This window comes from Protopterus annectens, chromosome 5.part0, assembly GCF_019279795.1.
Source record: "Protopterus annectens isolate FY-2018-M chromosome 5.part0, PAN1.0, whole genome shotgun sequence".
In the NCBI taxonomy this organism is placed as follows: domain Eukaryota; kingdom Metazoa; phylum Chordata; order Ceratodontiformes; family Protopteridae; genus Protopterus; species Protopterus annectens.
The window spans coordinates 1064499705-1064517215 of NC_056735.1; positions in this window are offsets into that span (position 1 = coordinate 1064499705).

The following is a 17511-nucleotide window of genomic DNA, read 5'->3' on the forward strand; positions in this document are numbered from 1 at the left end:
GAAGGGGGTAGGATAGAAAAAGCTAAGCATGCTTGTGTCACACACGTACCAGTACGGAGTTTCAAACCCCTGCCTGACTATGTATTGCTATTACATTTTTATGCAGTTATTGCTTACACCACAGAGCTTACATGTTGGAAAGCTGTCCAAAGGTATATTTGAAGGTGAGTGACATCACCAACAGTGATAAAGGAGGGATAAGGTATGTGTAGTACATGTGCCTGTCCACAAAAGCAGTTGTCAAGGATGACACAGCCACATTCTCTCAGGCACTCACACACATTATCACAGTTGGCAGGGTCAGGATTAGAATTCCTAAATAACTAGTGTGATACACTCCAGTATTACTCAGGTATCACATGCACCATAGAAGTTATCAGGCTGATATATTGGCAAAGGGTATGTCAAGGTGACTGACATGAGAAGGTATGCTTCAGCAGGGCAAGGCAAGGTGTAGTGAGTGTGAATGGCTTCCAAATAAGTGGTTGACTTTGCCAGAAGGCTGTAGAAGGCTAGGCAAAGGGTATACCTTGACATCAGGCCATATGACAATGGTCTGCAGTGTGGCTCAGGGGTGTAGTCTCTGGATTGGCCCACACAGGTGGGTATTGTATTCACCATCCACTCATCTGGGTTACTATTGTGGGTGACCAGTGCTGTGCAATGCTTGCCATGTATGTGTTCTATATTCCATAACAGGGACAGTGTCTGGGATCTGCACATGTTGCACATGCATGTTCTTTGACATGTGGAAGTGTACCTGGGGTGTCCCTGCCATGTTGTGTGGACAGATTGTTATCATCTGATGTGGCATTCCTGACCTCATGTGGTGTGAACTGGCAATGAAACTCTTTTTGATCCTGCACCTACATTGACAGCATGATACAGGTATTCACTGGTGTTACTGGCATCTTTCCATACAGGGCAGGTGTATAAGGCATGGTATTTCCTTTGTGGGTTACATTTGCTGACTCTACAGTTGTTGCAGGTATCCAGTGGGGAACATAGCGATGGACCACTGTAAGCCTTTATTTGCCTATTGTAGGGATGGAACAGGATGCCATGTCCTCTGTAGTCCACTGCAATCATAGTATGGTTACTATCTGTAAGCAATACTCAAGGAACTACCAACATAGTGGTTGCTGCCTAGCCAAGTGTGTTTGTGTATGAGACATGGATTGAGAGTGTTCTCTGGGTAATACAAGGGTTGCCTATATTGTTCCCCAATCCATAATGTCACATGTAGGGGTCTGAATTGTCTGTAGCAGCCTTTCTGCTGTTTGACATCTGTTGTTCTTCTAAGGTGGACATTGTGACATATAATAGGTCCTCCATATAAGAAAATTGCTAAACCTGCTCCACAGTGAGCCCTGTATTACACAATCACAGCTATCTCCACATAGGATACTGATGACAAACACACACTTGACTCTGCTCAGACTCAAACCCCTACCTAGGTTTGTATTGCTACTACAGTGTACTGCATTTATTGCATGCGCCACTGAGCTTATAGGGCTACTTTTTTTCCAAAGGTGTATGACATCAGCAGGCTTGCCAAAGTATCTCAATGGAAAGTGTAGTGACTGTGAATGGCCTCAAAAGCATTTCTCCCTACACAGACAAACACGCGCACACACACACACACACACACACACACACACACACACACACACACACACACACACACACACACAGGGTTTCACAGTTGCCTTGTCTGGAATTAGAACTCCTACCTAACTAGTACATCACACTACAGCATTACCCAGTTATAGCATGTACCACAGAGCTTACAGGGGTGCTCCTTCCCCTAAGGTGCATTTCAAGATGAATGACATCAACAGGCTTGCCAAAGTAGGGCAATGAAAAGTGCAGTGACTGTGAATGGCGACAAAAGCATTGATCCCTACACAGACAGAGAAACACACACACATACACACACACACACACACACACACACACACACACACACACACACACACACGAGTCTAACAGTTGCAATGTCTGGGATTAGAACTCCTACTTAACTACTACATCACACTATAACATTATGCAGTTATAGCACACGCCACAGAGCTTATTGGGCTACTTCTTCCATAAAGATGTATTTCAAGGTGAATGACATCAGCAGGCTTGCCAAAGTTGGACAATGGAAAGTTTAGTGACTGTGAATGGCTACAAAAGCATTGATCCTTACACAGACATACACACACAGTCACCATGTTTGGGATTAGAACTCCTACCTAACTAGTAAATCACACTATAGCATTACACAGTTATAGCATGCACCACAGAGCTTATAGGTCAACTTCTTCCCCAAAGGTGTATTTCAAGGTGAATGACATTAGAAGGCATACCAAAGTAGGGCAATGGGGAGTGCAGTATGTGTGTGAATGGGCCATAAACCATTCATGTGGAAGCACACACCCAACACTCAGTCACACACAGGTTGACATTTAACAGGAACGTGTATACAACTGCTAGATCCATAATGACATGTACAGTTATGTTGCACACTTACTACTAGCACCACAGACACTATAGTGCTGAGGGATACCAGAAGCAAATGTCTACAGTGATTGACATTTGCACATCATGTGGTTTTACCCAATTGGATGTGAGCTGGGTGGGACAGGCCTCATGATGCGAAGCTCTTTGTCACTGTCTGTCACTCTCTTCCACACATGTATGTATGTGCAAGTCTGGCCTATTATAGTGTGTTGTCCTTGGATATATCTGTGTATTCCTATCCAATGTGTGTGCAAAGCATGACTGGTGTGCAATGTGGAGTGTGTGCACAAACATCTGCGACTGTCAGATATGTATAGTCCACTGTTGTTGTCAGACATAGGTGTCATTTCTCTAAGTGTGGGAGCATGCACAGTATGACCTTCTGTTTTGAATGTGTGAATCCATTCCAAGTAGGTTGCACTCCAGTGCAGGATTTGTGTTCTAAACCTACAGTTATCAACCTGTTTCTGCAGGACATGTGTAGATCGGATGACAATATGGGGTCACAATGGGCAAATGATAGTGGGGATACTGTAACTAATTGTGTCTGTGCTGCTTTTGCTACATGGTTTTGGTGTTAGAAATATTCAGACATATTTACACTGTGATGTTTTATGTCATCAGCTACTGACATGTACGCATATTTGCTTGCAGCAATTTCCTGGGGAACACAAGATGAATTAAGCTGTGTCCAGTATTGCGGTCTGCAGCCTACATATTCTTGCACAAGTTGCTGATGGATCTGTGTAAATGGTTCAGCACTTTGGTACTGTGGTGGTTGAGGATCCCATTCTTGTACATCCACCGGCATGACAGTATGGCCATATCCTGATGTGGCCATACCTCACAGCTGTACAGATTCACACAGGTTAACCAGAGGCAGGGCTCATATTTCTGGTCATTACACCTTCACATTGTGGTTTTCAAGCAGATTTGTTACCACCCATTCCTGTGTTTGCAAGCAGTGGTAGTATGTGCAAACAGCTGAGTTTCAGACTTCACACACTCCATGGGGTCCATGCTTCTACCTCCCCCTGTTATTCTATCCTCTTCTGAACATTATGCAAACATTATCTGATAAGTAAACCTATAGTTATCACTTCATCCCAGCAGTATTTAGGGGTTGGTCTACAGTTCATGAAGTAAGACATGGTGGACATGCTACTGGGATTTGTCAACATGGTCTTGCATTTGGGTTCTGTTATGCAGTTTTATGATAGGATTAATAATAGTAGTGATTTTCTAAGATTTACTATGCAATATTCATATAATAGCATAGATTACTTGGATGTTAACATCTCCATTAATAATGGAATATGTAGCACAAGGGTATATAGAAAACCATGCTACAAACCTAGTTTTTTACACAGAGAAAGTATGCACAACCCTAGAATCTTTAGTAACATAGTTAAAGGACTAGAAATAAGAGTGTCAAGGTTATGCTGTAATGAAGAAGTATATATTAAGGAATTAGACACCCTCAAGACTAACGTTATATTAAGAGGATATGACGAACATGAAATAAATAAGATTTACACTCAAGTGAATTTAGAGAGACAATGTCGAGCTAAACCTTATTTCTCAAATAGGCCTAGAAGTCAACAGAGAACAGCCCATAAGACATTAGATTTTAAACTTTCAGTAATTTTATCTTATGCCATGAAGATTAATAAACTACAAGAAACTATAGCTTAGAATTGGCACATACTGTTAATAGATGAATTGACAAAAAATATTGTGGGTGATCATCCCACGTATGTATTTAAGAATAAAAACTGCCTGAAGCGGCAATTATGTTATCCAGTGTTTAATAATGAAGTAGGTTTGACCAGTAGAGTATGGCTAGGCACCAAGAGATATGGGAAATGTATTCAATGTTCTTGGATAGATGAGTCCCGATTCTTTAGATATCCCGATACTGGCTAATTATGGGAGTTGAGAAATTCTAGCACTTGTACAACAAAGAATTTAGTGTATATAGCCTACTGCATAGAATGTTATTCATTCTATGTGGGTAAAACTAATCGTACATTGAGAGAACAAATAAGGGACCACATATATTGTACCACAAAAGGTTATTTTTATAGTGCTCTAGCCAAGCATACATTAAAATTTGGTGAGAAACATAAATTTCTTTTTCAGGTGTTACAAACACAGGATGCAACCATTAGGTTAGTTGATATAGTTAATGCCACAGAAACTTTAGAAACCAAATGGATTTTAAAGTTAGGTACACATAGGGGACGAGGTCGTAATGACGCCATTCCCATTAAACCTTTGCTTAAGTCGAGAAGTGTTAAGTAACACCACTAGAATTTATTTAAGAATATGTGAAAGTATTTTTTGTATATATTTTTTATGTATACTTTTATATGTATACTCATTGTTAAGAACAAATAAGAGTCATTTAATCTTTTAATTTATATATATTTACCTATGCTTTTTAATTAAATAATTGATTTATTCATTTTATTGGCTGACTGATTTATGTTGGAGTGTATTTAAATGCTATTAGTTTGTCACAATTAGTACGTCTGATGAAGCGGGTTTTAATACCGTGAAAACGCTTAAGTTTCTTGTTTAATAAATAATATTCTTGGTGCTGCGGTAGTTTCATCACCTCACAGTAAGATGCTGTCCGGTTCGATTCTCAGCTAGAGCATCTTCTGCGTGGAGACATGCGTGAATGGGCGTACCTTCGTTGAAGGTTGTGCGGCAGGGATGTTAACTCGGCACATAAAAATCAACTACTAATCATTAGCAGACCGGAGTTCTGCTGTGGTGACCCCTAACCGGGAAAAGCCGAAAGACACAAACAAATTCTAGAAAACGTTTTGGTCATCCTGCTGCCTTCTTGGATTTTTATATTCTATCTACTGGGCAAATTGTTATTAAATGATACAATATAACTATGTTTTGAACTTGTGATATCCATAAAGTGTTTTACAAATAACCAATGAAGATACAGCCCAGCTTTCTGTTATTTGGGTAAAAAAAATGGAATGCAATTACACATATAATGCTCTAATAAGCTTGTACAATAATGTACAAAAATGAAATATTTTTATTAAAATGCAGCTTGGGAGTTCATATTCCAAAATTAAATAAATGTTCTTAATTTTCCAATACATTAACTCAAAGCCTAGTGATGGGACTTGCTAAAAAGATTCCCAAAACATGGAGACTGAATGGCCAAAAGATCAGACATGCATATACTAAGTCGAAAATGCCATTTCTAGGAATATTCCCTTTTCTCTGTGGTATGGCAATCTTGGATTTGTTACATATAAGTTCAGGCGATGTGGGGGGGGGGGTGTTCAGGGGGAAGCTTGCCCTCCATGCAAAAAGAAGTTTAAAGTTGAAGAACGATTTTTGAGATTTGCTCTTCTCTTGTGCTTTCAGTTTTTTTTCTTGTGTGTTGGTACTCAGCATTTTGAGTGCCAACATTTCAATAGGGGGTCAATGCACTCAGCTGTTTCTCTAGTTACATCCTATTGACGCCTCTAGATAACTCATAATTGCTTGCTGATATTTACTTTAATAATTCCATCTTAAAGCTCTCATGATGAATACCTCAACTACATGAATATTTGACCTCTGTCAAGTGCAAATAAAGAAATATTAATTGTCGTTCATGTATTATTTATATTACCATAATGTTTATTCTTCTCTAAATATCTCAACAACCAAGTAAAACAGAAAGAACTGCTTAGCCTCCAATGAACACTTATAGCTCTATGAAGAAAATGTTGCTGAGATTATGAGGGCAGCTTGTATTTTTACTGAGATATTGTAAACTGTTTATAAAATATTAAAAAAGTAATATTTAACCAGATTGTATATGTCCCAATGAACACTGTAAAGACCTACAATCTAATGAATGCTACCACTGTCAAGTTTAATTTCTCTGTGAACTCCTGTCCATCAAACACAATAATCACACAAAACTGGATTAGCGATCAACTTTTTTGTAAAATTAAAATAATGCTAATATTAATAATAATAATAATAATAATAATAATAATAATACCAGTCAGATAAACAATGAGCATCATCACAAAATTATTAACCATGACCATCAATAACCATAAAAATAAATAGTAGTAAGTATGTAGTACAGTTCTTCCACCACAATCAAACTTTAATAGCCATGTGGCACCACTCAGTTAGACAAACGCACCAATAAGCAGTGTAACCTCAGTCATTCACTCACTGTAATTTGCATACAGTGGTGTTACCACATCCAATCACCCATGTGCTGGGGATGCTGTCAGACTTAACTCCTGAGGACATCATCCTTGCCCATCTACAAGGCTGATTCACAGCAGCCTGTTACCTATTACACCTTTTCTGTCCAAAGACGTCTAACCCCAAAGACTCAAAACAATGTCCTTAAGTAACAATGGCAGGTGAACTTGAAGAAGAGTTCCAACCCACCTCATTAAGATGCACCCTACCTTCTGTATACCACACTTGGTCCTTATCCTTAAAATCACACTGTTCCAAAACCAGTACACCAATAAACACTGCTAACCTAGCCACTCTGTGATTTATAAAGTGTTTAGATGACAACACTGCCAAAACCTTCAGTACCTTGCCTCCATACTAATCTTGGAATAATAGCAGACCAAACTGCTGTAACACCTGAAAACCACTTTTCAACAAAAGCAAATCTTTCAAGATCCATGCCAACAATCTCCATTTTGCATTAACTATAGCCACTGCACACCTCTTAAACCTTTCCAAGTATTTTTCTATTTCTTATTATCCAAACCTAAAAGACAACCACCTGGCTTTACTGTAGCTTGCATCTCAGCCAAATAAATAAAAACAGCCCTGTGATCAGCAATTTCTGACTACCTTCAAAACAAAAAAAGAAATCAACTCCCATAATAACTAACTTATAAGTTAATAATGAATAAAATTAACTAATACAACCCCAATAGCCATCATACCAACCCTATCAATGTTTAAATTACATAACATAAACTCAGAAAGCATTAGACATCTAGCTATACCTCTATATAATAAATTCAATTGACTTCCCTTAATTTGCCAAGTTCAAAGCTCTCCTAATTTTAAATGTGTGAGAAGTATACCTTCTATCTACAACCCCTTGATTTATAAGTACCTTCAGAAAAACAAATCAAACTGACCATATGTAACCTTGACCCACATCAAATGTCAAAAAAACTATGGCCCCTTTTGCACCCTGATTGGCTTTACCACACCTTATCTCAACACACCTGTCATAATATAGCATCTGTAATGCACAATAACATAATCTAATAACTTATCCCAACCTGGTCTGTTGTAAAGTGCCCTTATAAAATCAACACTCCCTCATTCAAAACCTGTATGCCTATGCCAACACACCAACTAATTTACTCAACCTATATGCATCAAGGTCTACCTGAAAAGAGCAAAAGCTGAAAACATCATCAACGAGAAGACCAACACCGGAAGACCGACAACGTAAATAATCGACAGTCCAGAATTCTGACGCTGAAAACACTGACATGCGAAACGAGCATTACTGTGTAAGTATGAGATAGTGACAGACTTTAGGGTTAAGGTGCAGGTAAGGTAAGTGTGCGATAGTGACGGACATTAGGGTTAGGGTTTGGGTTAAGTTTAGTGCATAGATAGTTCTGTATGTAAGGTTTAGTGTATGTTTGTAAGGTTTTTGGTGTGCTTGTGTTGTGTGTGTGTTTTTCAGAAACTGATTTGTTTTGTTTTGTTGACTGTCGGGATTGTGGTTTGTCAGGCATGTGAAATGTCGTGTTTTTCAACTGTCAGGGTTGTGGTGTCAGTGATCTCGTTGTAGGTGTTTTCGTTTGCTGGTGTTATGAGGTAGACCCATGCATCAAAATCATCATTAAGTAGCAAACTTCATACTCCACTCTGCTAAACTAACAGACACAGACAAACTTGTAAAATCAGTTTTAACATCTGCCTGCCAGCGACTAGGTGCTTATAGGTTCGTAAGATCAAAGGAAAATACTAGGCTAGCTTATCTATCACTAACCCGCTCAGTTGCTTCCGACCTTTCAATACCCTGCCCACAATCCAATGTTTGGTCCAATCAAACTTATCAGAAAATGTAGCTGCCACCTCTAAATCTGTAAAATATATTCTCACCAATCTGATTCCCTCACCCAAATTCCACCACCTATATACCATATACTTTGTAACCAAACCTGACGGCCAACACCTCCCAGTCACAAATGCCAAAAATTCCTGAAAAGCCACATTGTAAGCTCTCCTAGTTGATGGAACCCAGGACTGCTACACCAGCAAAATGACTATAGCCTGCCAATTGCCTAAAACTCCTTTGGGATTATTGCCAGTTACCCCTCTACTTCTGGTGTAACAGCTCAAATCCAATGAAACTGGCAATAGGAATAAGAGTCAGCAAACACATTTGTGTTACCTGGTATATACTTGGCTGACAAAGTCAAATTAATACCCAAACAATGCAAGGTTAACTTACGTAACAGCTAGCAAGAACAGAACTAGATCATTCTGAAACCAGTGCTGGTACCACAGAAGCATTATCAGAATTAACTGCCACCCTGTTAGCCAAGTCCTGTTTCTAAGCTAGTATCACTGCACAAGTTGTCATCAACTCTAAGAACATGCCATTTCTCCTGAATTTTCCTGATCACTTCATAGGGAATTCAGCTACAACCCACTTTCCTTGAAAAGATACCCCATTCTCAAACCTCCAGATGTATCAGGGTACAATTGCAAAGAATTGGATGATATACAAGCCCCCTGCTACATCATTATCCAATTAAAACTATCTAAACACTCAAATCTTGTTTAATCAAGAACCAGAGTACTGTTACCAAAAAAAGAACCAGAGTACTGTTGTGTTCCCTTGCCGCTTGCTAGTTCCTGCCACTGAGGCAGTCCCCTTCTAAATATATTACCGCGTGGCTCCCTGACTATTAACGGTGATGCGGAAGGACCATTATCTTGGTCTGAAGGCACAACCTGGTTCCTGTTACCAATACTCCTATAAACTATCCCCAAGGAAATTAGGGCAGTCCCCCTCTAAATATATTACCGCGTGGCTCCCTGACTATTAACGGTGACGCGGAAGGACCATTATCTTGGTCCAAAGGCACAACCTGGTTCCTGTTACCAATACTCCTATAAACTATCCCCAAGGAAATTAGGGCAGTCCCCCTCTAAATATATTACCGCGTGGCTCCCTGACTATTAACGGTGATGCGGAAGGACCATTATCTTGGTCCGAAGGCACAACCTGGTTCCTGTTACCAATACTCCTATAAACTATCCCCAAGGAAATTAGGGTAAAAAACATACCCTGTTACAGTTTATTTTTTCTGTAAAGTGTCTCGCTGTAGGTGACATAACAGTACCTCCCATCTAATCTGGTAGCCTTTCCCAAAACAGCATACTAAAATATCATAGTCTCAAGTCCCTGTACTGTTTTTTTTCCATACTAGCCTGTGTATTATTAGGAAGCTGGTCATTAACTTTACCTAACCTGCCAACTCTCACAGTAACAGGCTTCAAGCACAAAAAAAAATACTGCCGCTTAACAGCAGTCTCTGTACTTACATCCAACAGGCCTTAAGACCTGGCAAACTCCTGACGGGTGTATCCCCTGACGTCAGTGAGTTTTCATAATCCCTACAAATTTGCCCACCATTTTCAAAACAAAACCAGAGTACTGTTGTGTTCCCTTGCCGCTTGCTTGTTCCTGCCACTGAGGTATACTATGAATTGTAAAACTGTTTTATTTATCTTGTATAACCTTTACTAAGGACTTAATTTCTATTGTGCATCTTTCAAATGTTGAGCTAGAATTTACTCTACTTTAAAGATAGCGGCACTAAGATGATCTTGTAAAGCGGCAGCGCCTTATAGCAACCTAACTATAATTTGATTAAAGCAAATGTTTGTAGGTATACGCTTTGTCTAATAACTGTTTTAAGTTCATTTATGTCTAAGAGCAGAGTGATTAGCCGAACATGTGTCATGCAATGCAATCTGTCTAATCGAAACAGTTGTATGCTTTATTCACTATTTTACGGAGTAAGCACTGAGACTCTTAACCACCAGGGTTACCTTTGTAGAAGTGCATTGAGCGTTTAATTGTACTGTCTAATTGTAACGCAGTCCGACTACTTTGAATGTTAGCAAGATTAGCTACTGTTTCACCTAATTAACTGTGAAGAAAACATGTTTAAATGTACTGTGTCGTAGATCAGAGAAATGAATTAATTTTGTCTACTATTTCTAGTAAAGTGGCATAGCATATGGTGTTAAAATACACGTGTAGACTACTCTCTTAAGCGCCCCAGCAGACAAACAATGTTGGCGCCTATACCTGCTTGAATTACATGTTGATGTTCAAAACAAAATTACTGTGGGTATAAAACCTTATATTTAGCTTGTATGAGTCTAGTTATCAATCCAACTGTTAAAACTAGCGACTAGCAGATGACCTCTCATTGTACAAGCTAGATTCTAATACATTAAGGTTTTCCTAGTCGGAGTGAATATACTATTTCAGCACTAAATATCTGTTTGTTCCTCTTCTTTTCTACAGGCAGTCCCCCTCTAAATATATTACCGCGTGGCTCCCTGACTATTAACGGTGACGCGGAAGGACCATTATCTTGGTCCGAAGGCACAACCTGGTTCCTGTTACCAATACTCCTATAAACTATCCCCAAGGAAATTAGGGTAAAAAACATACCCTGTTACAGTTTATTTTTTCTGTAAAGTGTCTCGCTGTAGGTGACATAACAGTACCTCCCATCTAATCTGGTAGCCTTTCCCAAAACAGCATACTAAAATATCAGTCTCAAGTCCCTGTACTGTTTTTTTCCATACTAGCCTGTGTATTATTAGGAAGCTGGCCATTAACTTTACCTAACCTGCCAACTCTCACAGTAACAGGCTTCAAGCACAAAAAAAAATGCTGCCGCTTAACAGCAGTCTCTGTACTTACATCCAACAGGCCTTAAGACCTGGCAAACTCCTGACGGGTGTATCCCCTGACGTCAGTGAGTTTTCATAATCCCTACAAATTTGCCCGCCATTTTCAAAAAAGAACCAGAGTACTGTTGTGTTCCCTTGCTGCTTGCTTGTTCCTGCCACTGAGGTATACTATGAATTGTAAAACTGTTTTATTTATCTTGTATAACCTTTACTAAGGACTTAATTTCTATTGTGCATCTTTCAAATGTTGAGCTAGAATTTACTCTACTTTAAAGATAGCGGCACTAATATGATCTTGTAAAGCGGCAGGGCCTTATAGTAACCTAACTATAATTTGATTAAAGCAAATGTTTGTAGGTATACGCTTTGTCTAATAACTGTTTTAAGTTAATTTATGTCTAAGAGCAGAGTGATTAGCCGAACATGTGTCATGCAATGCAATCTGTCTAATCGAAACAGTTGTATGCTTTATTCACTATTTTACGGAGTAAGCACTGAGACTCTTAACCACCAGGGTTACCTTTGTAGAAGTGTATTGTGCATCTAATTGTACTGTCTAATTGTAACGCAGTCTGACTACTTTGAATGTTAGCAAGATTAGCTACTGTTTCACCTAATTAACTGTGGAGAAAACATGTTTAAATGTACTGTGTCGTAGATTAGAGAAATGAATTAATTTTGTCTACTATTTCTAGTAAAGTGGCATAGCATATGGTGTTAAAATACCCAGCAGACAAACAATGTTGGCGCCTATACCTGCTTGAATTACATGTTGATGTTCAAAACAAAATTACTGTGGGTATAAAACCTTATATTTAGCTTGTATGAGTCTAGTTATCAATCCAACTGTTAAAACTAGCGACTAGCAGATGACCTCTCATTGTATAAGCTAGATTCTAATACATTAAGGTTTTCCTAGTCGGAGTGAATATACTATTTCAGCACTAAATATCTGTTTGTTCCTCTTCTTTTCTACAGGCAGTCCCCCTCTAAATATATTACCGCGTGGCTCCCTGACTATTAACGGTGACGCGGAAGGACCATTATCTTGGTCTGAAGGCACAACCTGGTTCCTGTTACCAATACTCCTATAAACTATCCCCAAGGAAATTAGGGTAAAAAACATACCCTGTTACAGTTTATTTTTTCTGTAAAGTGTCTCGCTGTAGGTGACACAACAGTACCTCCCATCTAATCTGGTAGCCTTTCCCAAAACAGCATACTAAAATATCTTAGTCTCAAGTCCCTGTACTGTCTTTTTCCATACTAGCCTGTGTATTATTAGGAAGCTGGCCATTAACTTTACCTAACCTGCCAACTCTCACAGTAACAGGCTTCAAGCACAAAAAAAAATACTGCCGCTTAACAGCAGTCTCTGTACTTACATCCAACAGGCCTTAAGACCTGGCAAACTCCTGACGGGTGTATCCCCTGATGTAAGTGAGTTTTCATAATCCCTACAAATTTGCCCGCCATTTTCAAAAAAGAACCAGAGTACTGTTGTGTTCCCTTGCCGCTTGCTTGTTCCTGCCACTGAGGTATACTATGAATTGTAAAACTGTTTTATTTATCTTGTATAACCTTTACTAAGGACTTAATTTCTATTGTGCATCTTTCAAATGTTGAGCTAGAATTTACTCTACTTTAAAGATAGCGGCACTAATATGATCTTGTAAAGCGGCAGCGCCTTATAGCAACCTAACTATAATTTGATTAAAGCAAATGTTTGTAGGTATACGCTTTGTCTAATAACTGTTTTAAGTTCATTTATGTCTAAGAGCAGAGTGATTAGCCGAACATGTGTCATGCAATGCAGTCTGTCTAATCGAAACAGTTGTATGCTTTATTCACTATTTTACGGAGTAAGCACTGAGACTCTTAACCACCAGGGTTACCTTTGTAGAAGTGTATTGAGCATCTAATTGTACTGTCTAATTGTAACGTAGTCTGACTACTTTGAATGTTAGCAAGATTAGCTACTGTTTCACCTAATTAACTGTGGAGAAAACATGTTTAAATGTACTGTGTCGTAGATCAGAGAAATGAATTAATTTTGTCTACTATTTCTAGTAAAGTGGCATAGCATATGGTGTTAAAATACACGTGTAGACTACTCTCTTAAGCGCCCCAGCAGACAAACAATGTTGGCGCCTATACCTGCTTGAATTACATGCTGATGTTCAAAACAAAATTACTGTGGGTATAAAACCTTATATTTAGCTTGTATGAGTCTAGTTATCAATCCAACTGTTAAAACTAGCGACTAGAAGATGACCTCTCATTGTATAAGCTAGATTCTAATACATTAAGGTTTTCCTAGTCGGAGTGAATATACTATTTCAGCACTAAATATCTGTTTGTTCCTCTTCTTTTCTACAGGCAGTCCCCCTCTAAATATATTACCGCGTGGCTCCCTGACTATTAACGGTGATGCGGAAGGACCATTATCTTGGTCCGAAGGCACAACCTGGTTCCTGTTACCAATACTCCTATAAACTATCCCCAAGGAAATTAGGGTAAAAAACATACCCTGTTACAGTTTATTTTTTCTGTAAAGTGTCTCGCTGTAGGTGACATAACAGTACCTCCCATCTAATCTGGTAGCCTTTCCCAAAACAGCATACTAAAATATCATAGTCTCAAGTCCCTGTACTGTTTTTTTCCATACTAGCCTGTGTATTATTAGGAAGCTGGCCATTAACTTTACCTAACCTGCCAACTCTCACAGTAACAGGCTTCAAGCACAAAAAAAATACTGCCGCTTAACAGCAGTCTCTGTACTTACATCCAACAGGCCTTAAGACCTGGCAAACTCCTGACGGGTGTATCCCCTGACGTCAGTGAGTTTTCATAATCCCTACAAATTTGCCCGCCAATTTCAAAAAAGAACCAGAGTACTGTTGTGTTCCCTTGCCGCTTGCTTGTTCCTGCTACTGAGGTATACTATGAATTGTAAAACTGTTTTATTTATCTTGTATAACCTTTACTAAGGACTTAATTTCTATTGTGCATCTTTCAAATGTTGAGCTAGAATTTACTCTACTTTAAAGATAGCGGCACTAATATGATCTTGTAAAGCGGCAGCGCCTTATAGCAACCTAACTATAATTTGATTAAAGCAAATGTTTGTAGGTATACGCTTTGTCTAATAACTGTTTTAAGTTCATTTATGTCTAAGAGCAGAGTGATTAGCCGAACATGTCTCACGCAATGCAGTCTGTCTAATCGAAACAGTTGTATGCTTTATTCACTATTTTACGGAGTAAGCACTGAGACTCTTAACCACCAGGGTTACCTTTGTAGAAGTGCATTGAGCGTTTAATTGTACTGTCTAATTGTAACGCAGTCCGACTACTTTGAATGTTAGCAAGATTAGCTACTGTTTCACCTAATTAACTGTGGAGAAAACATGTTTAAATGTACTGTGTCGTAGATCAGAGAAATGAATTAATTTTGTCTACTATTTCTAGTAAAGTGGCATAGCATATGGTGTTAAAATACACGTGTAGACTACTCTCTTAAGCGCCCCAGCAGACAAACAATGTTGGCGCCTATACCTGCTTGAATTACATGTTGATGTTCAAAACAAAATTACTGTGGGTATAAAACCTTATATTTAGCTTGTATGAGTCTAGTTATCAATCCAACTGTTAAAACTAGCGACTAGCAGATGACCTCTCATTGTATAAGCTAGATTCTAATACATTAAGGTTTTCCTAGTTGGAGTGAATATACTATTTCAGCACTAAATATCTGTTTGTTCCTCTTCTTTTCTACAGGCAGTCCCCCTCTAAATATATTACCGCTTGGCTCCCTGACTATTAACTGTACGCGGAAGGACCATTATCTTGGTCCGAAGGCACAACCTGGTTCCTGTTACCAATACTCCTATAAACTATCCCCAAGGAAATTAGGGTAAAAAACATACCCTGTTACAGTTTATTTTTTCTGTAAAGTGTCTCGCTGTAGGTGACATAACAGTACCTCCCATCTAATCTGGTAGCCTTTCCCAAAACAGCATACTAAAATATCATAGTCTCAAGTCCCTGTACTGTTTTTTTCCATACTAGCCTGTGTATTATTAGGAAGCTGGCCATTAACTTTACCTAACCTGCCAACTCTCACAGTAACAGGCTTCAAGCACAAAAAAATACTGCCGCTTAACAGCAGTCTCTGTACTTACATCCAACAGGCCTTAAGACCTGGCAAACTCCTGACGGGTGTATCCCCGCTCCGCTTCGCCCTCGCTTCGCTCGGGCTCGCTCCGCGCCCCACCCTGCCCCCTAATTCCACCCGCCCCTGCTGTCTCTACATTTATCAGGCTAACAAACCCATCCCACCTAACTCAGAACCAATTACAGCCCTCCTACAACGGAATACATCTCCTCCCCAAACCCCGGCCATCTACCAATACCTTAACAGGCTTTCCTAACTCCCCCCACTTTATTTAGCCTCCCTTTATATAACCATGTGTAAAATAATGAACCTTATTGTCCCACTTTTAGCTCTACTCTTATTTATTCCTTACTTCTTATCGAGGTATGAAAATCAAACTCTATTGGGTATTCACTTCCCCAATGGTCATACCTACAACTACATAAATCTTCCCTCTTACGAGATTTCTTCCACCAACTACCCAACCTCAGCAACATACTTTAAAAATGTGCACCTAACTCAACGATACCCCAAAGCAACCACTACTAAATCTGGTCTAAAGATACTATGCAAATTACTTAGACTTTTAGACTTATAGTTCATCTGAAAAAATGTATTGCAAAAGATGGGGATATACATCCCAACCCAGGACCAGCAATTAACCTAGACACTGTTACCCTAAAATCAGTTTCTAGATCTTCCAACTCTCTCCTTATTTTCCATCTTAACCTAAGAAGTATTAATAACAAGGTTCATAATCTACACGTTCTACTAGCCATGCATCTCCCAGACATTATGTGTCTATCGGAAACGTGGCTTAAACCAGCCACAAAGGATGAAGAGATTCTTCCACCTGGGTATAATATACTGAGGGTTGATTGGATAAAAAAAAAGGGTGGTGGAATAGCGGTAATGTTTAAAAACACACTGAATATCATCTTGAATCCATTGCAACCTCCCAAGGTCTCCAATATGGAACTAATTGCGCTAAAAATGTGCCTAAATAACCATAAAACTATCAATCTCATTGTAGTTTATATCCCCCCCCGGGAAAAATGTAGAAACCCTGGAACTAACCTTAAGTTGGTTAGCCATGAATTACCCCCAAGAAACCATCATACTGGGTGATTTCAACATTGACTGGTCCCAGTTCTCTGACCAGACAAATCCCCTACCTATCAACCTACATGGCTACTCCCAAAATATTACATCTCCCACTAGAATTGGAAATACTAGGCAAAAAGAAAGCACTATCGACTGGATTCTTACCAATAAAGATTCACAAAATTATACTACAGGGACCCTCCACAATGATCTTAGTGACCACCTTATCACTTTCATTATGAAACATAAATTGATGTTCACAAGACCTCCTATCTATAGACTAGTTAGAAATAAGAAGAAATTCCTCCCAGTGCAATTCCTAGACGAACTCAAATCGTGTAACTGGTCCATGTTAAAAACACTTCCCCTAGACGAGAGTGTGGATTACTTCAATGACACATTCCTAAAGATACTAGACACTCATGCACCAAATCGTCTTATCAGATCAAAGATTCGCGTAGCACCTTGGCTAACCAAAGAAACTAAATTGAAAATTAAGCTCAGTGACAAGGCATGGGATAAGTGGCGAACCACGAAAGCACCCCTAGATCGCATTATATTTCAACAATTTAGAAATTCTACAAAATCCAATATCACTCAGGATAAAAAGAACTATTACTGCCACCTCCAGGACAAACATCAGAATAACCCAAAGAAGTTCTGGGCAGGTTTTAACAACCTCCTTCTTTCTGGGAAGCCTACCACCCCTACCCCCGTGAAACTTACTGGTAAAGATCCTGAAGAAATAGCAAATGCGTTCAA